The sequence below is a fragment of the Mastigoproctus giganteus genome, chromosome 4 (assembly GCF_048544385.1).
Source record: "Mastigoproctus giganteus isolate SK-2022 chromosome 4, ASM4854438v1, whole genome shotgun sequence".
Taxonomy (NCBI): domain Eukaryota; kingdom Metazoa; phylum Arthropoda; class Arachnida; order Uropygi; family Thelyphonidae; genus Mastigoproctus; species Mastigoproctus giganteus.
Window position 1 is genome coordinate 82,777,993 of NC_143578.1, and position 24,721 is coordinate 82,802,713.

General features: G+C 37.6%; 1 pseudogene; it reads right to left on the reverse strand.

Moving 5' to 3' along the window:
* Positions 1–16,466: 16,466 nt before the first annotated feature.
* On the reverse strand, positions 16,467–17,596 carry LOC150086871 (alpha-crystallin A chain pseudogene; annotated as a pseudogene).
* Between the last annotated feature and the right edge of the window lie 7,125 nt (positions 17,597–24,721).

A 24,721-nucleotide genomic window follows, 5' to 3' on the forward strand; every position in this document is an offset into this window, starting at 1 on the left:
TGCCATCTGGGTGGTGATGCCCACCGAGAATAAGTAACAATAGTCTTCTCTTTTGGTGAAGCGTTACTTATTCGAGGTAGTGCAATACATGGTAACTCGTGAAGGAGGAGCACAATATGACATACAGATAAAATGATGCCCCTTCAAACTACAAACGTAGTTTTTCCGTTTAAGAGTTTTCTATTGTGTATTTACACCAGTATTATACAGAATATTTACACTCTTAAACATATGGCGATTTATTGCATCAATCTTCATTTTAACATTATTCTTTATGTATGTACTTGTCTAAGGTGGCACCCAGACTAACGTCCATCTCTACCTGTATATTCTGTATTCAAGTATTCTACCCTTTGTATCATAGACCTATGATAAATAAAATTTTAATCGATTATTAAACTTGTTTTCATTTATTTACACTTGCCAATACATGATCCACTGTCGTGACGTATTCACGTAAAACCCCTCCGGCCGTGCTCCAACACAGCCACATCCGATTTTTTTAAATTTTATTTTATATAACATTTTACACTACAGGCCCTGTAAAATGTTATATAAAATAAAATTTTTAAAAAAATCGGGTGTGGCTGTGTCGGAGCACGGCCGGAGGGGTTTTACGTGAATACGTCACGATTGAATTATGTGTTGGCAAGTGTAAATAAACGAAAACAAGTTTAATAATCGATTACAATTTTATTTATCATAGGTCTATGATAAGAGAAATAAGATACAAAGGGTAGACAAGATACAACCAAGTTTCTGGCGAAAGTCAGATCAAAAAATACTGAACGTAAGTGAGATTAAACTCTCGTTGCATTGTCCTGGAGTGATCGGTTTCGTGACACATCGACATTGAAGTCACCGGTGATGATGATCGCCGTATGCAGGTCTGGCTCGATACTGGGGATTATTTTCTTTATGCTTTTCGAGTATTGCAGCAGGGATCGATAGATACAACATTCTATTGCTGAATGAAGGAATATTCAGCAACATTCTATTGCTGAATGAATCGACAGAGCCCGAATCTGGCTCCATCGATTCAATGGGGCAGTCGCTCTCCATCACCTTACTGTCGTCGAATGCTTCCCAGTTTGTATTAGCATAGGCATATGATGCAAGAAAGCAAGCTTATTCAGCATCAGCCAAAAAAAAAAAAAACACACACACACACACACCACTCCCATGTCACCCCTCCGTTCGTTCGAAATACCTGTCCAGTTGAGCCTTAAATTTGTTTAGGCTATCAACTTCAACAAGTGACGGAAGTCGGTTCCACCAACCAACCAACCACCCGCTGGCCAAAGGCAAATTTCCGCACATCTATCCAACATCCGTCCTTCCTCAATTTGAATTTATGCCCTCTGAGGTGATTATTTTGAGCAAGATGAAGAATCCCATTGGCATTGAGCATGCTCAAACCATTCAAAGCCTTGTACACCTCTATCAGATCACCTCGCCGGTGCCTAGTCTCCAGACTCTGTAATTTGCAAAACTTAAGCCTTTTTTCGTAAGAGCAACCCTTTGTACCATTCACTAATCTTGTTGCCCTTCTCTGTACCCGTTCCAGCAGCTCTACATCCTTCTTGAAATGAGGCCTCCAGACCTGTATACAGTACTCAAGATGTGGCCTAACCATTGCCTTATACAAGGGAATAATCGTTGTAATGTTTGTACAACAGTTGATCCACCAAGTAACGATGCCAAGCCTTGAAATTCAGTACATCTATATAAAGAATAAAATTATTATATAGATATATATTAAATGATCGAAAACCACTGTGTTAGGTATTTCTTTTGGCCTAGAGGTACCGTGAAAAAATTACTAGGACGCTAAGGGCGCCGTGAACCGAGAAAATTTGGGAACCTCTGCGGTAGCCTGATGAATTGGCATTGTCGAGGTCCAATATTAATATCAAGTTCTTCTTTATATTCACGTTGAAAGCGTGATCGTCGTCCAAACGCCGGGGCAACTGCTGCACAATAGTGTTCACATCGACTGGCACGTTTATGACTTGACCCACTATGCCGTAGTTGCCCTCGTAACGAAGCCTGCGGATCTGCATGAATGGCAAATGTGGTGAAATCAGCCGTGCACTGATCGGGTCCAATGGTGGCAGTCCGCTGGGCTTTGGTAGATACTTGAAACCGTTCGATCGCGACAAGTTTGGAATCTTACTGCTGTCCAGTGATTTTCTGCAAGCACTGCACAACTTGAAATCTGCAACCGCTTCGCCCGGGAACTTGTTATGGAGCAGTAACATGTTTTTTGACTTCAGTGGCTTCAGGTCTCGCAGAAACCATAGTCTGTCACACACACACACACATCACATTTATGACCGAATGGATTGTTCACAAACGTGCTCTCGAAACGCTCCCTCGCCGACCTCCAGTGGTCTTCCATTGTCACCGATCTTCCGAAATCCACACCCATTTCGTCCAATCCAACTTCCAAAGCGGTGGCATAGTCACTTATACCCATGGGTTCGTGCGTCGCAGCCGCTGAAGTGCTTGCACCGCTTCCATTTTTTTTCGCTCCCGATACTTCCTTATTCGTTCCGAACCAGACATTGGGGTATTATTGGAAAGCTGACGAGCTGCTCTTTCCCGTCGTATGCGTTCGACATATTTCTGGCGCGTATAGGCGGACATTGGAAAATTTTAGAAATTTCACCATTTCAATTCACATTGTCTCACCAACATGTATTGAAATTTAATTATTTCGCATTAAACCGATAGATATCGATGAGAGCTGTTGATTGACCCTAAAACGAGCGTCGTACCACAATCGAGTGCGAAGTTACACTGGGTGGAAGTTTCCAAAGCGAAGCGAATCGTACAGAAAATGGCGGACCCCCCACTGCCACCCATGTGGCGCGGCGCGCTATCTGGTCACTGACGAATCTTTATTCCCTCAACTATCGAATGATATCAGTTTGGTTACCTTTAATAATTTAGAAATTATTAAGCCAAACTTTATCGAATGATTTCGTTACACTCAACTTTTCGTCTCGTACCCACCTAGTACTGTTCTGAATTGAAAGATGTATTCACGTTAAAACAGGCCTCTCTGCCACCAGGGAGCAGGCACCACCTGAGAATCTGGTGCCTATCCCTACGCACATGAGGGCCCGGCCTCTGCACTAGAATCCACTGGAGGTAGTGCAATACCCATACCTGGAAGCCTACAAAAAAAAAAAAAAAAAAACACCAAACCCATAATGTAAATCCCGCATCAGTTTTTTTTTCTGATCCCTGCAAAAAAAAAAACCCAACTCAAACGAGTTTAGAAGGGAGGGAATAAATAAATAAATTTAAAAGAAAAATAAATATAAGAATAAAAAAACAAAAAAACACAACCTGCAAGGGTTTAATCCCTCATTAGTTTTCTTTCTGATGCCTGCGAAAGCAATTGAAAAAAAAAAAAAAAAAAAAACTCCAAGCAAAGTTGTGGGGGGGAGGGAAAAAAAAAAAAAAAAAAACACTGTACAGTTCTAATCTATATTAACCAGTACACATAGCTGTTTCCTTTTTTAAATACATTTCTATAAAATTCCTGGAATACTGAAAAATTCTCTGAACCTTGCACACATTGAGCTTCAGCTTCTCGATTAAAATCTGGTATAACTGATCCTAAATTATGCCTAAATTCCTCATAAAGAGGACAGTCAAAAAACATGAGCCCCTGTTTCAGGTAATCTACATATACAGAAAGGATCCTCCTCCAAACCTAAGTCATATAAACTTATATTTAAGCGAGCCATGCCCTGTGATTATATAAGATACTTCCATGCAGGGAAAGAACCATTTATTATGTTTATTTCAATATTAAAACATACATCAGGAATAAAAAGCCTAGTTACAGCGCCAATCACACTGGTGCCAACGCTCTTGCCATATTCCTGTCAATTTCAATAAAATATGTTTTCCTGTCTCTTCCGATCAATTAAAATATCATTAGTAATTCCCATGATTGTAACTTGTCTGCCCTTCCTTAAAAATGGACTAAAAGTTCTATATACAATATATAAACCAAAGGGGAGTGCCCCAGCAAGCACCTGAAGGGCATTAGTCGATAGTGTTTTACACACTCTGAGTTGTTAATAATATAATATGCTGTAATGAATTCAGCTTATTTCTAAACTTGACATTACTTACACGCTTAAACCAGATAGAGGCAACGGAAGCTACAATAGGTAAAAAAATAACCTTATAGTAAAGACTGGGGACCCTTTTACCGAGCCCCCAGTCTTTCCTGGTAATCCGGACTATAGAGGCTGTGTATTTCTTTACTTTACCACTTAAGTATTCCAGGTGGGGCGTAAAGAATAAATTGTCATCCAACAAAATACCTAAGTATTTGACCTGAGACACCAAAGGTATCTGTTTACTATTAATAATTAAACGGGGTGGTCTCCTGTAATCCAGTTTACCTTTCAATAACATCATTACAGTCTTATTAGAAGAAATTCTGAATTTATTATTCATACTCCAATTCAACAGGCTACCGAAGGGGTAATCGGTAGCCCAGTGGTTTCAACCGGGGTACCGCGGCACACTAGGGTGCCGCAACAACATTCTTGGGGTGCCGTGTAATTTCGGTTTAAGTTACTTAAAGTTATTATTATCATTTAATTTAATTTTTTTTTTTTTTTGAAATTTATACATTTATTTCATTATAAAAAGGTGTAAGATATCCATTGTACCGTATCTTTTTAATTTTGTGGTGATCTATAATTGATCTTTATTTAGTACATCTATATAAAGAATAAAATTATTATATAGATATATATTAAATGGTCGAAAACCACTGTGTTAGGTATTTCTTTTGGCCTAGTGGTGCCGTGAAAAAATTACTAGGACGCTAAGGGCGCCGTGAACCGAGAAAGTTTGGGAACCTCTGCGGTAGCCTGATGAATTGGACCAGTGCATTGTCGAGGTCCAATATTAATATCAATTCAAAAATTTTAGCTCAAATATGACAAAAAAGATCCAGACGAAAATGAGCTTAAACCTAAAAATATGGGAGTAGACGGCCGTGCCTTTTAATGAAATCCCCAGTATACACGCGTTCGTACACACACATTTACACCCAAGTGTATTAGTATTAGTAACGGCCGCATGGTGCAAGAAAGCCTATGGCTTATGCTGCACCAGCCAAAAAAAAAATTCGAACAAAACAATGACAAAAACAAAAAAAATAAATAAAATAAATAACTAAATAATAATAATTAATAAAAAAAAATAATAAAATAAAAAATAAATAAAAAGGAAATTAAACCTATCATCCTATGCGCTTCCCTTACCCGAAAGTACTATCCAGATGACCTTTGAATTTCCCCAAACTGTCGGCCTCTACCACCCATGAAGCAACTTATTGTAACTAGTGTTCCGACGCCTATGTATCAAAATATAAATTATAAAAAATGTTTTCATAAATTTAATTAAACTATAATATAAATTTATTAAATTATCCATAAAACGATTCTATAAAAGCGACAAGATTTTATAACTGATTATAATAATAGCGATTATCACGTTTTAAAACTAAATTACAGGTTCAGTTCAAAATAACTGTCTAACTCCATTCGGCGCCTACGATGAATCGACGCATGTGGCCAGGTTTGCACTGATCACTGTCCGACTGCGCGAAAGGTGATCGTGCTTGGAAAAATGCCAGGACGATTTCGCCACAGCAACTCGGAAGAGGAAGTGGCAAACACTGTCGGCGTTTCTTACAACTGCATAGTTTATTAGTCATTCAAGTTTGTGGGTTTTATTAGCAAAAAAAGAGTGGAAGTACTACCATCTACATCAAAAAATGCAAGCGAGAAAAGTTTACATAACCGCGGTTAAACATTACATTTAATGTTAACTAAGGGGCTCCGCCCCCTGCTCACTTTGCTCGCCAAATCCCGTCCATGCTTTCCTACGTAATATGTAGAGGTATGATGGAGTAAGTCAAATATTTTCTACGCAAAAGACACCTGTCGAAACGCACTGATCGATATCTAATCAGGAAATGACCTATGTAATTATTTACCTGTGCATTTGTCATGTGCGACATTCGCAAGGTCGAATAAATATGTAATTATTTACCTGCGTTTACATAGGTTACTTAGGAAAAGGCCGGGCGCCTCCGTAGCCAGGAGCAGCAGTGCGTAGGAAAAGGCCTGGTAAAAATTCAGATTTTGGGTACCATTCCATACTTCGACTAAAAGTCAAGAAGAAGGCAGTGACTGGCAGATGCTACTCGCTGTTTATGCCCGACCCCTTTCCTCCTAGGTTGACATGCTTAGGTTGTTTATCCCCCCCACTTGTCGCTGTTTTAAAATTGGGAACACTTTTTCCAATTTTAAAAAGTGGGATGGGGGAGATAAACACCCTACCTAAGCTAAGTGGCCCCTCCTCAACGACAAAACAATCACAAACAAAACGCAATTACAATGATCACCCAATCACAGAACTCAAAGGTACAATCACTCCGTTCTACAATCACACCCACTGCGCAGAGATAAGTGCTACCCAAATAATGGATTTTAGCCAAAGGCCTTCTGCTTCGGGTTCCATAATGTATGAGGAATATTGTTGCATGCAAAAGAGCAAAACTAAAAAATTTAACTGAAATATTTACAAACTATACAAATATTTAAAAAATACTACACTATTTACAAATACACAATATTCATTAATATACAAAAAAAACATTACAATGGAACATCAAACATTAGACAGTGAAGCATGTGCACGAGGTTGGTAAACGTTATGGAGGCAGTTGTCAATAATTAATTGTATTTGTAGTGATTTGACTGCCTCGCCCTCTTCTCCCATTGGCTTGAATAAATATCACTAGGAGGAAAACTTTTGATGTTAAAAACGCTTGTAGTGGCGTTATTCCAAAAATTTTGTAACGAAAAACCATCATGCGAAAAGCGTTACGGAAGTGACATCATTTTCAGCTTCCGCCAGAAGCGAATTATTGTAACTTGTATTGTGGGAATTATTTATCTTCTACTGGACCAAATTTAATGAAATTTTGCATGGAGCGTCATCTTAGCTCTATACTAGAGGAAAAACTTTCAAACCTCTGAAAATTGCTATAGTTTTTCCAAAATAGTGGAAAATATGAATATGTGATCAAGGAATTTTTCTCCCGTAATAAACGGGATAATGTGGACGTATAGCATATTGTTGGAGAGCTAAGGAATTTAGAAACAGAAATATTAAGGTTTTAAGATACAAAAAAAAAAAAAAAAAAAAAAAAACAAACTTTCGGAAACTGAGAAATACATTAATTCGAAAACGCATCTGGTTTCAAGTCGCCTGGTGTTTTCAGATTGAATGTAATTTTTTTCTTTACAATTAAACCGTAAGGCTAGAAAAGACTTCTGCACATTTATGAAAACATTCTTCAACTTGGACATGTCATCAGATCTTTCGATAAATCCTACACGTAATGGAACAACTATAGATGGTGTATTTAGTCGTGAACAAAATCTTTTAAATGTAAAAATTATATATCCTATTTTGGTCATAACAGACCAATACTTTCAGTAACCGATATGTAATTATTATCAATAAAATAAAAACATTGTTATATTATTATACATGAATTTTATTAATATCTGAAAATTAACACAAACGTTTTTAACGCCTGCCGATTAAATGTAAAACACGTTAAATATGAAGAGAAAACAATACCAGAACACTGGCATGGAGCGGAGAATTAAAGTAAGGAGAGGATGGATCTCTTCGTTATTAGACCTCACAAATGCTTTAAAGGAATAGAGCACAATATCACCAGCTTTCTATCAGTAATAAGTAGAAAGTCATGAGACATTTTAATTAAATTAAATTATCCTTTATTGGAACGCAATAACACGACTCTTCAAGACATAAAACCTCTAACCAATGGCCAAAAGACAAGAACTGAATTAAGGACAGAAGGCTCATATCGAAATATCAAGCCGCTAGGCTTCTAGTGTAGATTTTTCAATATTATGTATAAAGATTTTTGAGTTTAATTTGTGAGTAAGGACAAATTAAACATTCTGTTTGCATAAAGTACAGGGGAAGAAGATGAATAATTAAAGTAAATCAGAATAAAATATAACTTTATTGCTGCTAAGTACAGTACAAGTACTAGAAACAATAATTTTCATCACGGCGACACTAAAATATATTTTAAAAAATACTAAATTTATTTTTTATATAAAAAAAAAAAAATAGTAACAGAATAATAACACTTTTCAAGGAATTTTTTTTTTTTTTTTTTTTGGTTGGAGCAGTAAGAGTCTATGGCTCCCTTGCACCATATCACTAATAAGTTTTCCACTAATTTGAACCTTGCACGCATTGAATCAGTCGTTATAGTCACTGGTGGACAAGTATATTAATTGCTTTGAATAAATACATGTTTTGTTCATAACTGGAAGGGTACAACGATTTTAGATACTTGTAGTTATATTTAGAGGAGCAGCAAAAAGGAGCTAAATATAGCTTTGCTGAGAGCAGGTAAATTACAATTTTGCAGTAATCAAAATAACTAAGAGCAGTAATTCCCGTAACTAAGTGATGTTCACAAATTGTATACAATTGCAAATAAAAAGGAGGATTATTAGAAAGTGGTGTATGTTTTATCAAACAAATCTCTTATTCATGATTTTTAGTTCCAATAAAGAAAGTAAACTAATAAAAAATTAAACTTTACAGAACGCTGTTGTGTTTGTAACAACATAACTGAATATGATGCAAGACATGTGTCTTGAATCACAATCAGTTATAATAAATAAATATGTGGACAAACCTCTAGCTTATTATTGTTCGTAATCAATGCCAACATATTATTAAATATATGGCTGTGTGGTACTACACTCGGGTAATGGAGAATGAAAAATTCCTGGGGATAATTGTGCAGAGAGATATGAAGTTTTCTGAGCAGTCCAGACAGGCTGCAAGGGTAGCTCATGGGGATAGGATATTTTGTCAATGATATATACAGGAATTTTGCTAGCAGGGATAAGGAGGTGATTATCCCCTTGTATAAGGCAATGGTCAGGCCACACCTTCAGTACTATGTACAGATCTGGACGCCTCATTTTAGGAAATATGTAGAGCTACTATTACTATTAGCTATATGGTGCAAGGAAGCCTGAGGCTTATGCTGCACAAGCCAAAAAAAAATTTCTAAATTACCCTGAGAGAGAGAGAGAGAGAGAGAGAGAGAGAGAGAGAGAGAGAGAGAGAGAATCACCAAGACAGAGAAGAATGATGATATCCAGCTTAGGACCCTGGGTGTGCCAAGCCCATACTCACCAGATGTGACCCCCTCGGGTAGAACGAGTACAGAGAAGGGCAACGAGATTAGTGAGTGGAACAATGGACTGCTGTTACCAAGGTAGGCTTAGGTGCTGAAAATTGCAGCATCTGAAGACTAGGCACCTGCGAAGTGATCTGATTGAGATACTTGCATAAGGCCTTGAATGGGTTGAGCACATGCTGAATTCTGATGGGATTCTTCCGCTTGCTGAGATTAAGAACCTGAGGGGGCATGATTTCAAATTGAGGAAAGACAGTTGTAGAATAGATGTGCGGAAATTTGCCTTTAGCCAGCGGATGGTTGATTGTTGGAACAAGCTTCCATCTGTCGTTATGGGAGTTGGCAGTTTAAATAAATTCAAGGCTGAAGTAGACAAACTTTTGGAGTGAATGGATGGTGAAACGAGAACAGTATTTTTTATTTTTTATTATTTATTTATTTATTTATTTTTTTTTTTGGCTGATGCTATATAAGCTTGCTTTCTTGCATCATATGCCTCTGCTAATGCTAATTATCCGATATCTTCTGTTTAGAAAACAAATTTGGATAGAATAAAAAATAAACACAATTTGCAGTTTCAATTTGAGATGCACAATAACTGCAGATGACTTCTTTTAAAATGATAACCGAAAAAAAAAAAAAAAAAAAAAATATATATATATATATATATATATATATATATATATATATATATCTGGGAAAAATAAGCCGAGGAATATAACTATTGAGGTAGTGGGGTATGTCCCCATATGTCCTTGTTTAAAGATCGGAGAAGTGAAGGAACAGTTAATCTGGAACATTTTTAATGCGTTTTTTTTTTTTTTTTTTTTTTTCCTGATAACGATTTTTTGGAAAGAATCACATTAATACAAAGATACATGCTCCATTAATCGTTTTTTACGTACTCAGTTTATTTGTTTATTTAACCAGAAGATAGCATGCTAAAGTGATTCAATAAGGAAAGTTTCCTAACTTGTAAAGGCTTAAGATATGTTACAAATAAAATGAGCAAGAAGATATGTTACAAATAAAATGAGCAAGAAGATATGTACATTTGAAAGAATTAAAAACATACCAAAGTATTATCAATTTGTTTCTTTTGTCAACCTGTTCAATTCTTCGTTGCATTCAGTTTTCTGAAATTGCCCTTTTGGTAATTCTTCTTCTTCTAACACTACGCGAATAAAATTTTCACTACTCGAAGTTTCGAGAGTTTTTTTGTTTGCGCGTATATATAATATACCTTCGGAGGTTACAAAAGCACAAAGTGTTTCTATTTGTATATCTCTAGGCAAAAGGTAACGACGGGTAAATTCTCTGGAAATAAAACCATGTTCGTCGAGCTTCTCCTCGTGTTTGCCATGAATAATCATAAAATTGTCCACCATTTCTATTGAGATATCTTTAGAAGAAAAATTACGTATATCAACCATCACCTGGAATTTATCTTTCTCGTTCCTTACACCGATAATTCCCGTACTGAGATGGCGATCAAATTTATTACATGAGCACGAAGAGAGATTTCTAAGCCAAAATTCTTCGTCTGCTACTATATTATCAAAGCTGGAATCACTTATAGGCACAGAATTTTTCCTCATGTCTGGCAGATCTCGTCCCAAAAACATTGGCAAAAAACTGCGAGAAAAAGGCATAATTTAAAAATAAATAAACAACACAAACAACACTGGATTTTCCTGTAACTGTAACACACCCGATGTGACTGCAGGTATCGCATCTACACACTGACCTTTCGTATGAAACCTAGCACCAACCGCAGCTGCTCCACGTGTTCTAGTAGAAAAAGCGATCGATTCGCATAGTTGGAAAGGAAGAAGTTCGGCACCCACATCATTCACTTTGTGTTACCAAAGTTTTACACTAAAATTGTGGTGACATGCGGATAGAATAAATTGACTTATTATTTGTGAGCTTATACTGTACTGTACTGTACTGGCTTTCTTACGTCATTTGTAAAACACACACTGACTAATGTACGTTTTATCTTCATTATTTTACTAAGCTGTACGTGCAATGCCATATAGTAGGTCAGCTTCAACACGTTTGAAACAGCTATATTTTAACTTTTAACTTCCAATACGACTGTTGTTGTTGCACCTATATATAGAATAGTGGTTTATTTAAAAAAAAATAAAAATAATAATTATAAATAAATAACTGTGTAAGTGCATTCTAACGTAACAGAAAGACATGCTTTAAAAATGCAGGTAATCAATTAACGGTAATAGAAACACTTCTGTGTCATCTAAATTGGTTAATTTTAAAATTAAGTGAATATAAAAATAAATTAATAATTATATCAAACGTTTCAGTACAGCCTTGCAACCTTCCTCAGTAATGAAAACAAAGAAAACCGAAAAAAAATTTCTACTTCTTACATGTGTGCTCTGACTGGGGAAGCATAAGTAATCACCTAAAATTTGTAGAACAAAGACTGGGAAATGCTGAATCTTTTACTTGGTGCTATAGTGATTGTACTGAGTTGAGCACTGAGCTGAGTTCAATAGGAACAGCGAAACTCCCGTATCGACATCCACTGAAAACTTCGTCTGAAACAAGCAGGACTTCATGGTCGTGTAGCGGTCTGAAAATTATTATTAAAACCGGAAAAATCTAAAGAAACGGTTGGCTTTGGCTAAGAACCATAAAAATTGGACAAATGAACATAGTTTATTGGACATAAACTATGTGAGACGATCAATCGAAGAAAAAATGGTTCTACACTGTTTAGTGCCTACAGCCATTGTGATGGAACCGCCACTGCTTATCTGGAGTGGGTGACATCGTCAGAATTGAAGGAATTTTAAGAAAGGAAGGCTATAGAAACATTTTTTATTTAACATAATGCAATATCCTCTGGACTTGGACTTTGTGGAAGGAATTTTATATTACAGCAAGATAATGACCCAAAACACAGCGCTACTCTATGCAGGTACTTTCTAGCAACAAAACAACAGGAGGCGGTATTGCAAATTATGGTGCGACCACTCCAACTGCTTGACTTAAACTCAGAGCTTTTATGGGATCACATCTAGACCGTCAAATCCGCCCATCTTCACAAAATTATGGGGAACTTTGCAGATCCCTTGGAATAATGTTAGTCACGACATTATTATAAAATTGATCGCCAGAATGCTACGTCTGTGTAAGGCAGACGTGTGATAAAATCTCGTGGAAGATATTTTGATGAAAAATCAGCATAGTTGTTAATAATATTAATCATTTCAATATTTTTTGCTGTAAACTTTTCAATGCTTAATAAAGAATCTTAAAATACTTTGTAGTGTGTTGTTTTTTTATATTAAACCTTACATTGTCATAGTTAATTTCAAAAAAAATTAAAGAAAACGATTGCCATACGCTGTGATTCCAAACGTTTTGGCGGGAGTGTATGTCCATTCCTGGCTTTCGTGTTGTAGCTGCAAAGTTATTCCATTCCCCCCCCCCTCTGGTGTTCCTCTTACCTGTACTGTATTACCATGGTTCCCTTTGCTGAGATTGAAACCTCTCTGCACTCGCACTTACTGGCCTATGTATGCTGGCCTAATAGAGACCTCACTCTTTATCGTCCATCTTAGCACTTCATGATCAGTCCCAGCTGTGGGTTACTGTTCAGTCTATCCTATGATGCTAAGTGGATCGCAGCAGAGAGAACCATGGTATCTAAGACTCTGTAAGGCCTATTCGACTGAGAATACAGTCAAATAAGTACCTACAGTCGAGTATTCGGGGGTGAGGGTGCACGTGCTTTGGGTGACCGGGGTTCAACCCCTTGACTGCTAAATACGGTGCTGTTTCTTGTATTCTCTCTATTTTGTGAACTTCCCTGACTGTGGGGTCGTCCCGGACTATAAATTAATTATTTATTTAATCTATGTATTCAGCTAAATGGCCAGTGCCGAACCTTGTCTTGCTTGTGGTCTTAGAACCACTCTTTCACACACCTTGTGCAATAGATGAGTGCACTGCCATATTGAAAATACCCATGTCCATAAAAGACAAACAAGCAACGTTGGCGGGTGTATCGGATCCGTAACGATGTTCAGATAATTTTCAGATAATAAATAGACCTATAAATGAATCGTACGGAGCAATTCATTCGTGTGAAATAGACCATAATATCATGCAATACACTACCACCCAAATTCAGTGATGAGACCTCATAGATGAGTCTAAAATGAAGCCAATGCTCAATTGATCACACTAGAAAAGGGTAGGGGGTGCAAGTTGTATTAGTATTAATAGTGAGAAATTATGCAGCATCAGCAAAAATAAACAAACAAATAAAAATAACATAATAAAAAATAAACTACCCATTTCATCTGTTCCATCCTTCCCCTTAATAATTTGCCTAAATCGCTAAATTTATTCAAATTATTTCTAACATCAGATGGAAGTTTATTCCAACAATTAATTCTGGCTGAAAGCAAATTTAGGCACATCTGTCCTGCAGCCACCCTTTTTCCAAATTACGTTTATGTTGCCTTATGTGTGTCTGCGAAAGAGTATGGACGCCATTAGCATTTAGTTCACTCAATCCTTACACACTTCAATCAGGTCTCCTCGCAGGTGCCTGGTTTCCCCGCGTTGCAATTTGCAGAACTTTCATGGTAGGAATATCTTTCTGTGTTCTTGACTAATCTTGTTGCCCTTCTCTGCACCCGTTGCAATAGGTCCACATTCTTCTTAAAATGAGGCTTCCGGACCTGTATGCAGTACCAACTCAACCACTGTTTTACAATGGGCTAATACCTCCATGTCCCTACCGGAAAAATTTCTGTATATCATTGAAAGAACTCCACAAACAGAGCTAGCAACCTGTCTGCACTGATCAGAAAACTTCTATTCTCGTGTCCAGAACAGAACGCAGTGAACTCTTAATTTTTGTCAAAGTAACAATCATTTACCTTAATTAACAAAAATGAAGAAGTAATGATTGTTTAGGCTTGAAATAAAGACAAACTAATTACTTTTTATTATTATTTACTATCTTTATCTTGTTTACTGAAAGAGCAGCCCATTATAACAATTTCTCTGATATCGCTGTAAAATGGCAGTTACTAAAAGCCGAATAGATAATTCAGCTACACTACACTATAATTCAGCTGTACTATACTATAAATGGACTAATACCGTAGCTACTAAAAGATTAATACTAATAGCTACTAATAAGCTGAACACTTCCTATACCAGTGCAGTCAACATTGGAAAAACTACGCGTTACAATATTAGAATATCATTATGGATTATTTAGGAAACGCAACCCCAGAGGTATTTTGAATAATGCTGAAAAAGAATTACATACCGTAGTAAATAGCCTTTTACGCAGGGGTGTGTTGCCAGTTTGTTAACAAGAAGCTCGCTCGAGAATTTCGGCTATAGATCATCGTCCCCTGTTAAAATATTACCTTTTAAATTAATAAAAACTTTTTTTTTAACAAGGGGCGCGAATAATCCCAAAATTTTAATGGGCTCGTGTGAGACCACTACCGGTGCTCTCCCCCCTCCTCAAGCACACCCGTGCTTTAACATTACAAACCGTAACAACAAAGAAACCGCTAAATATAACCGGCGATTTTTTGCAAATTATACGTTCAGTGAACTGTTCTTTTATTCAAATATCGGGCTGCCAGAGTTTAAAGTAAATAATTCTAAATTTAAATTAAAAAATTTAAGACTAAATTTTTGAATTTAGTCCAATAAAACAGTACTTTAAGACATACTATAACTTCTAAGTGTTCTAAATTTATAAAAAATAAATCAGTTAAAAATACATACTTATATTCTTACACATCTTTGTGTAGAATCACAACATTCAAAACTCATATTATCAAGTGGCCATATTGAAATAGTAAAAAAAAAGTAAAGTATTGGCATTATTAATAAATTTCTTCCACGATACAAACCATTAAATGAAATTTTTCTTACTGACGCTTCCAGACCTGCCAGAAATAATGCCAAGAGGAAATGTTTTTCGATCTCCAGCTTAAAATTTGATCGTCCAAACCTGCTAATGCTTCGAATGACGATGAACCAGATATAGACAGGTTTTTAAGCATGTATTTTATAATCACTACAATTTTCATGTTATTACCTTGGGATGTATAAAAATGGAAACGTGATTTTTTCCCCTTTTTATATGTTATTTGTGATTGACATATAACCTGTAAACAACACTATAAGTTAGTGTTATGTGAAAAACGAGATTCATGTCGTGTTGCCAAAGGAAATAAAATAAATAATCACAGCTCGTTCAAATGTTAAGAGAAGTATATTTGAAAGGATCCCATTTATATTAATTCGATATTTTAAACTTCGTGCATTGTATTAATAATGAATATATAAAACAAAATAATCTAAACCACAGTAATATAGAATAAATTCAAATCACACTACCTTTAAAAATATGCAAAACACTTTGCTGATCCATAGTTCTGCCTTTATCGTTTTGAGAGATCTATTGAAATGTAGGTGGTCTATATATGAATAAACTCTGTATATATAAATCCATGATAATGAAAACAATAGCAAGTAGGTAACAAAAAAATGCTCATTAATGTTTTTATTTATCATCTTTAAAATACCTGCATGTTTTCTTCACATATTTCTTGATAAACACGCAGACGACCAAAAAAAAGAGGGCGATACTGAGGTTTTTTGTTTTGTTTTTTTTTTAATTCAAAAAACTTATTTGTGTTTAAAATTGCTCGTTGAAATGTAATTTATTTTAAATATGCCATCTGCATCATATTTTAAAAGTTCTGAAAAAGAACTATAGCCTTTGATTATCAATAATTATTATCTCTATTCCATTAGTACTACTTTTTTATTGTCTTATGCAATGTCAGAGCTATTGCATAAAATAATTATAATATTTTCTAGTGAATATTTATTATTAAATTATTAGTAATTATTATCTAGAAATTAGTAAATTTCTAATTTAATAATTTCTAGATAGTTCTAATTTTATGATCATACTTCATAATAATGTTTAAAAAGTTTTCACAAAGGAAAAATTAATTCAAAGCAATGGTTAACAAGGGTAATAAGAACATGCAGTCTTCACAGAATTTATTGTAAAAACTAACTTTAGATGAATTTCTATGAAAATATTAGTTCCTGGACACCAAGATTGAAAGTAGGCACACATTTTATTACGGTCTAAAATCAAACGTATTATATACATTGTCTAATGACTGGACTGCTGCACTGGTAGGAATAAACAGTTAATCAGCCACTGTACACTGGCAGGAACATTAGCGCATCAAGCATAGATTCCTATCACTATCTGACGACATACAACAAAATATCTAGAAACTTCATTTGGCTTCCTGTGCTTCTTGGGTTACCTGTGTCACCTGGGCTACAGGTACTTCCTGAGTAGCAGGTACTTGCTGGGTTGCGGGTGCTTCCTGGGCTGCTGGTGCTTTTTGGGTTGCGGGTGCTTCCTGGGCTACTGGTACTTTTTGGGTTGCGGGTGCTTCCTGGGTTGCGGGTACCTTCTGGGTTGCGGGTGCTTCCTGGGTTGCTGGTACTGCTGGAGTTGATGCCTCCTGGGAGGCTGGTGTTGCTCCACTGATGGCTGTTGGAGGTTCTTTAAAAACTATTGGAACTTCTCTTTCATTAGGTTTCGGTGGTTCCACAGCTTTCTTTTGCGCCTGTACAGTCAAAACCCCTTCAGGACCAATTGAGGAAGCAAGACTTCCCGCATCTATCCCTTTCGGTAGCATATATCGGCGAGTAAATTCCCGTGTTATGAATCCGTGTTGGTCAGCTATCTCCTCGTGCTTGCCATGAATCACAACGCAGTCATCTGTGGCTTTCACTGAAAGTTCTTTAGGAGAAAAGTGGCTTACATCCAGCATTACTTGAAACGAATCCGGATCATTCTTCACATCGGATACACCCGTGGTTTTAAGATCAAGATCTTGCCTTCGAGGACGAAGGTAAAAGCCGTGGTAGAGTGTTGGAGGAAGGAGATCATCTCGAGCCAATCCGAGACCGAAATGTTGATCCATAATGCGGGAAGGGAAGTCCCAAATATCCCACCAGTCACGCCCAACCAAAGTAGTGGGCACACTACGAGAAAGAGCCATTTGCGGTATGTCGCTAGTCCAGAGCTCTAGGCGATGTTTTCGTTTCCCGGTTTTTGAAAGCTTTTATATCACCCCACATCACGGACATAGACGGAGACGAGATATTTACAGAAACTTCGCTGCTGGATATCACGCAAACGTGGCCTAGAACGCTCGGAGGCATGACTGCTAGCCACGTTTTTCCAACGTCACTTCTAAATATATACCACAACTCGGTGAAAGAATTATGGAAAACATCTCTTGGCAAATGTAATCGTTCTTTCCTTTTTTTAATAGAAAATTTCTGCTTGTGTGTGTGTGTGTGTGTGTGTGTGTGTGTGTGTGTGTGTGTGTGTGTGTGTGTGTGTGTGTGTGTGTGTGTGTGTGTGTGTGTGTGTGTGTGTGTGTGTGTGTGAGAGAGAGAGAGAGACAATTACTGCATTAATGCTCTCTCTCTCTCAATCTTTTCAACATAGTTTATAACAATTACTGTATTTCCATGTATTTAGTCTTATCTCAGAGCCTGAAAGAAGATTGACATAATGGTATCCTGGATAGGGGTGACACAGTTGATTTTGAAAAGCTTTCCCCTATATTTTATTATAACAATATTGGAGCCACTTTCTGTAGGGACACAGAAACTTTTTTTCCTCTCACTTTTCATCTAGTGCATCCTCCTTTTCACGACTCTGCTCTTTCCGGCTGTCCATACACAGTGGTTCTAATCACCATCTTCCCACACCGGGTGAAAAACGCTTGAGTTCGAATCCCAACAATGATGCAAGAAAAGTTTATGGACTTCATTCACACGCAGCGGAGTTATTAAAAAATAATTAATATAAATATATAAAAATTAAACTTCAAAATTAATTAATAAATTAATTAAAACAATATTAGTTGAATTATAATTATATTATAATAATTATTTTTATTATAATCAATTGCTTTCTTAAATTATAATTTAGAAATTGAATAAATTAGTATTAAGGCAGAATGATTTCATCATTCAGCCTATTGACTTGGCGCATTATAGCCTTAGATGCTAATGCGCCATAAAACCCTAAAACAAACAAACAAACAATCATTCAGCCTTACTAATACGAATTTATACTAATTTACTAATTAATACTAAGTACTAAATAATATTAATTAATACCAATTTACGAACTTTTTCTGCATCAGCCAAAATTAAATTAATAATAATAATCAGGAAGTACAGCACACGAAACTAAGACAGGAGATCAAAGAGATGTGGCATATGCAACAAGTAATGACCATATTGATCATCGTGCCAACCCCCGGTATGGTGACAAAGACCCTACATAACAGGCACCCTGTGTACTTGGTAGCAGTACCCGTCACGAGGTGGAACTCCCAGTGAGGAAGAAATAATACAAGAGCAATAATAATAATAATCATAATAACTGAAGGATTCATTCTCGCCATCCAAGACCAGGTAATCAACAAAAGAAACTATAGAAAATACACCGCCAAGGAGCCCGGAGTGTCCGATGATACATGTCGACGATGCCACCTGGCCTCAGAAACGATCCACTGCGAGATGCATGGTGATCACTCAGACTCAGTACACTCGTAGACACGACGAGGTAGCCAGGATAATACATCAAAAGCTAGCAAGGAAATACCATTTGATCGAAGAAAGTGTACCGTACTACCAGTACGAACCCCAGACCCCAACCCACAAGCTGTAGTGGGACCGCGCCATAATAACGGATAAGACAATCCCGCACAACAGACCGGATATAACCCTTGTGGACAAGAAGGAAAAGGCTACCTATCTGGTTGACATATCATTGATAAGACACCATGAGCTAATTTTGCAGACCGTCTGCACAGATATGAAAACTTCAAATCTGCCTGCACAATTACCCCCAAGTCCTTTTCACTCTCTACCACTGTCAGTGTAGTACCATACAGCACTTTACATTTGTCAACGTTAAACTTCAGTTGCCACCTCTCAGTCCATCTGCTCAACTTTTCTAGATCCTGTTGCAGAAGCGTACCGTGATTAGTTAACAACCCTGCCGACCTTCGTATCGTCTACAAACTTGGATATTAAGCCTGATATACCATCATCAATATCATTAATAGGCGCCTCCGTAGCCAGGTGGGCAGGAGCAGCAGTGCGTAGCACATGCTTCTTGATTAGAGCGGAGTTCTAGCCCATGACCACCAAATGCGGAAGATGCAGAAAGGTCAGGGAATGATCACCGCATATCCCCAGAGCAATATGGCCTTAGTTGCTAATGCTCCTAAAAATCAAATAACAAACAAAAAAACATATCATTAATAAATACAGAAAACAACAATGGACCCAATGGGTCAACGATGTTCAATATATGCTTACATTTATACTATCTTTCTTTTGATTCCAAAAAAAAATTAACTACCTTTAATTGGGTTAGATTCAAATTACTTAATCTCTGAATTTATATATCTTAGCAGATATTGATCAGTACAGAAACAGAGAACTCTTTGTCGTTTCTTTAAATCCATCTTGGTATTGTCTGCTTGAATTATCTTCAAATACACTGTGCTGCCACTTTATTAGGTACACCTACCTATTAGTGTTGAGCCTCCTTTAGCCTTCAAAACAGCCTGAATTCGTCTAGGCATGACTAGGCATGAACAAGATGCTGAAAACGTTGTGCAGTGTGTCACTCAGTTCCTTGAGAAACGAAAGTGTAGGCCTGCAGCGAACAGCCCTTTCCAGCTCATCCCAAAGATGTTCAATAGGATTGAGATGGGGGGGACTGAGCGGGCCACTCCAGAAAAGAAAAGTCATTGTCATGTTCTTGGAAACATTCCATAGTGATTTGGGCTTTGTGCACCGGCGCATTAGCCTGCTGGAAGTAACCATCTGACTGAGGATAAACTGTCAACATGAACGGATACACTTGGTCAGCTACGATGTTTAGGTACGATGTGGCATTCAGACGTGAATCAATGGACCCAACGTGTACCAAGAAAATATTCCCCACACAGTAGTCGTCAGACATGACGGGTCCATGGATTCATGTTATTTTCGCCAAATTCTGAGCCTTCCATCAGCATGATGCACCAGGAACTTCGACTCGTCAGACCAAGCAACTGTTTTCCAATCCTCGATAGTCCAGTGCTGGTGTTGCTGTGCCCACAGGAGGCGTGCTCTTTTGTTCTTCATTGATAATAAAGGTACGCGATATGGCCGTCGCTGTTGTAGCTCATTCGCGACAAAGTGCGACTAGTGGTCCGTTGCGATATTTTGTTCTGCGCACCAAAGTTGTATTCTGACGTGATGTGCGACATTGTGGCAAGTCTGTTTGCTTGCACAATTCTAGCCGTCCTCCTCTGACCTCTCTCATCAACAAGCGATTTTCTTCCACATTAGTGCCGTTGAGAGGATGTTTTCTGTTCGTTGCACCATTCTCGATACACCTTTGAAACTGTGGTGCGTGAAAAGTTCAAGAGAACTGCCGTTTCAGAGATGCTTTGTCCAGCACGTCTTGCACCTAGTACCATGCCACTTTCGAAGTCCGTTAGATCACTCCTTTTCCCCCATTCTTGCTAAGGTTTGTACGCTTAACTGATATTATAAAGGTTTTTCTGCTGCATTTATATCCACAACTGTGGTCATGACTTGCAACGTTGTGGGACAAACCATTTGTGTGCACAGCAGGGGTGTACCTAATAAAGCGGCAGAACAGTGTATATATATATATATATATATATATAATGAATTTGATCAGTCATTATAATGAATTTGAATAATGTAAATGAAAAGGAATTTTTTTTTCAGATTAGTTCTAGCATAATATTGTTTTGAAAGTGACCTTTCCTGACGTTCCATCTGATTACGAGGACGATTCTCCGGAGCAAAATTGCCTTTACTAAACTGGAGTTCTTGGCTGTTCTCTGACCTATTTTCCAGCGTCTCAAATAATGACATGTAAGCACCTATAGACTTTTATTTTGAATTTTCTTTCATTTTATTAATAATGGATATTACAACAGTGTGGACGGCTAAAACATGATTAGATATCCTAAAACCACATTATTTCCGTATTTCTCAAGAACGCCTTCTCTTTTCAAGACAGCACTCATTACTTATCAACCATATCTTTCCACTCTCCAAACTATATCAGTCCAAATCCTCTCACTTCCCTCCACTCCACTATCACTTCACAGGCTACTCTCCCTACGATTTATTATTATTAACAGCTACAAAAACAGCAAACAAACGTGCCTGAGGGTGCAGCTACAAAGCATTATTACACAGCTTCAAAGCAGAAGCGCTTGGAGTATACATTTCCCAACGTAAAGAGAAAAGTAAATGTACATAAGAAGACTAGTGAATTGAAATGTACAGATAAAATAAAACTAAATAAATAAAAGTAGGACTCATCCGTCCTATTTAAGTGAACAGGTAGGAGTAAGGCAGAGCACTGGTATTTCTTCACACACATTACACAATCAGAGTCTTAGAACTTGCAAGAATAGGCAATTTTAAGTCAGGTAACGGACGAGGTTAGCAATTTCAATTGCCTCTTGAAGTGTCCGGAAGGGGGTGTCAAATATCTCAATATTTGCTTTGTTCATTGATCTTGCAGTCCTGTTGTAGAAGTTGTAGTATCCATAATTTGTTCTCGCATAGGATGGTTTCAGCAGTGGATGATTTCTTAACGCTCTTGTCGGAGCGTTGAAATTTATTTGTAAGACGAGATGAGGGCAATTCAGGGTACCATTTAACAGCTGGTCAAGAAGGAGTAAGTCGGCTTTATCTCTTCTTTTTTCCAGCGTTTCGAGTCCAAAGAATACACACCACTCTTGGTAGGATTTCTCATTGTATTCAAGGCCACTTTTAAAGCAGTCGTACTGGATTGCTGTTTTTTGAATATTTTCAATTTTTAATTTTTGGTAAGCAACATGTGGAGACCAGACCTGGGAGGAAAATTCTAGGGCTGGCCTAACATAGATTTTGTAAAGAAAGATGAAAAGTGCCAACTGATTGAAGTCTCGGTTAATTCTTTTCAGGAAACCTAGTTTTTTGCTAGCTGCCTTCACAATGTTAGAGACAGGGACATCAAAGGAAAATGATTCTTTAATAAAGATACCTAACTTTTTGGCTGTACTGACTTTTTTGATTGCCTTGTTGTTGATACAATAAGAAAAATTAAGTTTGTTTTTCTTGTGTGCATTAGCAAAGCTCATCAGCTCACACTTGTTTTCATTGACTGCCATTTTGTTCTCCTTCAGCCACTGAATAACTCGTTGAAGAGCTTCGTTTAGGATGATGCAGTCATTGGTACTGCGAATTGCTTTATAGATTTTTATGTCGTCTGCAAATATGTTGATTTGGTAGTCTCCAAGGGTGCTTGGCAGGTCGTTGATGTAGATAAGAAATAATAGCGGGCCTAAGGATGAACCCTGTGGGACACCAATTTCAGGCTTGAAAGGATATGAGGTTTTACCTTAAAATGTCACGGACATTTCTCTACCTTCCAAGTAGTTTTCAATCCAATTTAGTGCCTGTCCTCTGAGACCATAGTGATGCAGTTTGTTGATTAGTCTCTGATGGACTACCTTGTCGAAGGCTTTGCTTAAATGAAGGAAGATTTTCGCGCCAAGATTTACTTATATTTCACCTTTGAATTTCTTATCTCCAGCTTATTCATCATAATCTAGTTCATTGAAAGGGATAATCATCTTGTTGCCTTCCCCCTCACGCGCTCCAAATAGATCCACATCCTTCCCAAAATGAGGCATCCACGACTGTATATAGCACTCAAGATGCAGTCCAACCGTGGCCCAGCCGAACAAAGGGAAAATCGCCTCCTTAACCCTGATAGCAAAGTTCCTGCACATTACTGACAAAACTCCATGAGCTCTCCAGGCAGCCCGCCCGCACTGCTTAGAGAACCCCCACATCTGACTACTAAAAAAAAAAACAAACTATTATTTTTAGGCCGCCGGAATAATTAAATTCATCTGCCATGCTGTGTGTCTTATGTCTGTTAATTGCGTGTTCTATGGTCGATTTGTATGTTTTGCTGGACGAAAAAACCCCAGTTTCTGCGGAGAAAACCTTGGTATCTATGCCTCAGACTGGCTAACAGAGCCACAGAGTGAAAAAAGCCCATTAAAGTTCATCGCGTCATCGACGGGATTCGAACTCTGGCCTTTTCCAACTCCACATCTGACTGCACAACCATTCCCAGGTCTTTTTTTTCATTTTCCATAATGCTGAGTGTAGTACCACACAGCTGGCACATCAACCCGAGACCACCGCCACCCATATGCAACACTTACATGCTTCAATGTCAAACCTCAAAAGCTACTTCTCGGCCCATCCCTCTGAATCCCGTTGCAGTAACTCACCCTGACTACTGTCATTATCCGACCTGCCAACTTTGCATCATCTGCAAACACAGAAACTAAGCCTGATATACCTTCATCAATATCATTAATAACACTGAAAACAACAATGGGCCAGCACTGAACCCATAGGGATTCCAGTAATAACATAATCTGTGAAGAGCAGCGCCCGTCGACAATTACTCTCTGCCATCTCCCACTGAACAATCCCACAGCAAACCCACGCCAATGTCAAATTCTCCAGTCCGCATAGCAGGAAAAGACCTGAGTTCGAATCCCGTCAATGTCGAGGAATTTTTTTCGCAACGTGGCTGGATCAATATCAGTTGAGGGTAACATGGTTTTTTCTCCCGGGAGCTTGGGTTTTTTTTCCTAGCAACCAGCAAATCGACCACAGAACATACGTAAATTACAGATAAATTATATACGGCGTAATATGACCTAAATTGCTGATGCGCCTAAAACCCTACCACAACCAACCATTTAGATATATATTATTAAAATTGTTACCTGCATCCAACTGCTTAGTGTCGTTGCTGTTGTTATTACAGGATTCTAGGCGCATCAGCGATTTAGACCATATTGCATGGTACGTAAATATAATGTCTATAAACTCAGCGTGTTCTTTGGTCGATTTCTCTGTTTGCTGGACAAAAAAAAAAAAAAACTCTAATTTCCGCAGAGGGAACAATTCCACCCTTCCCTGAGACCGACTAACTCGGCCTCGTTGTGAAAAAGGTCCATAAAAATTCCCACAATCGTTAACGAAATTCGAACAAAGGTCTTTTCCACCCGATGTACTAATAGCAGTAGTAATAGTAGGAAAGCAAGATTATATAACATTAGCCAAAAAAAAAGCACACTTCACCCATTCACATCCTCCAATAATTTGTTTAGTTCTTTCTTAAATAGATGGAAGCCTGTTCCAACAATCACT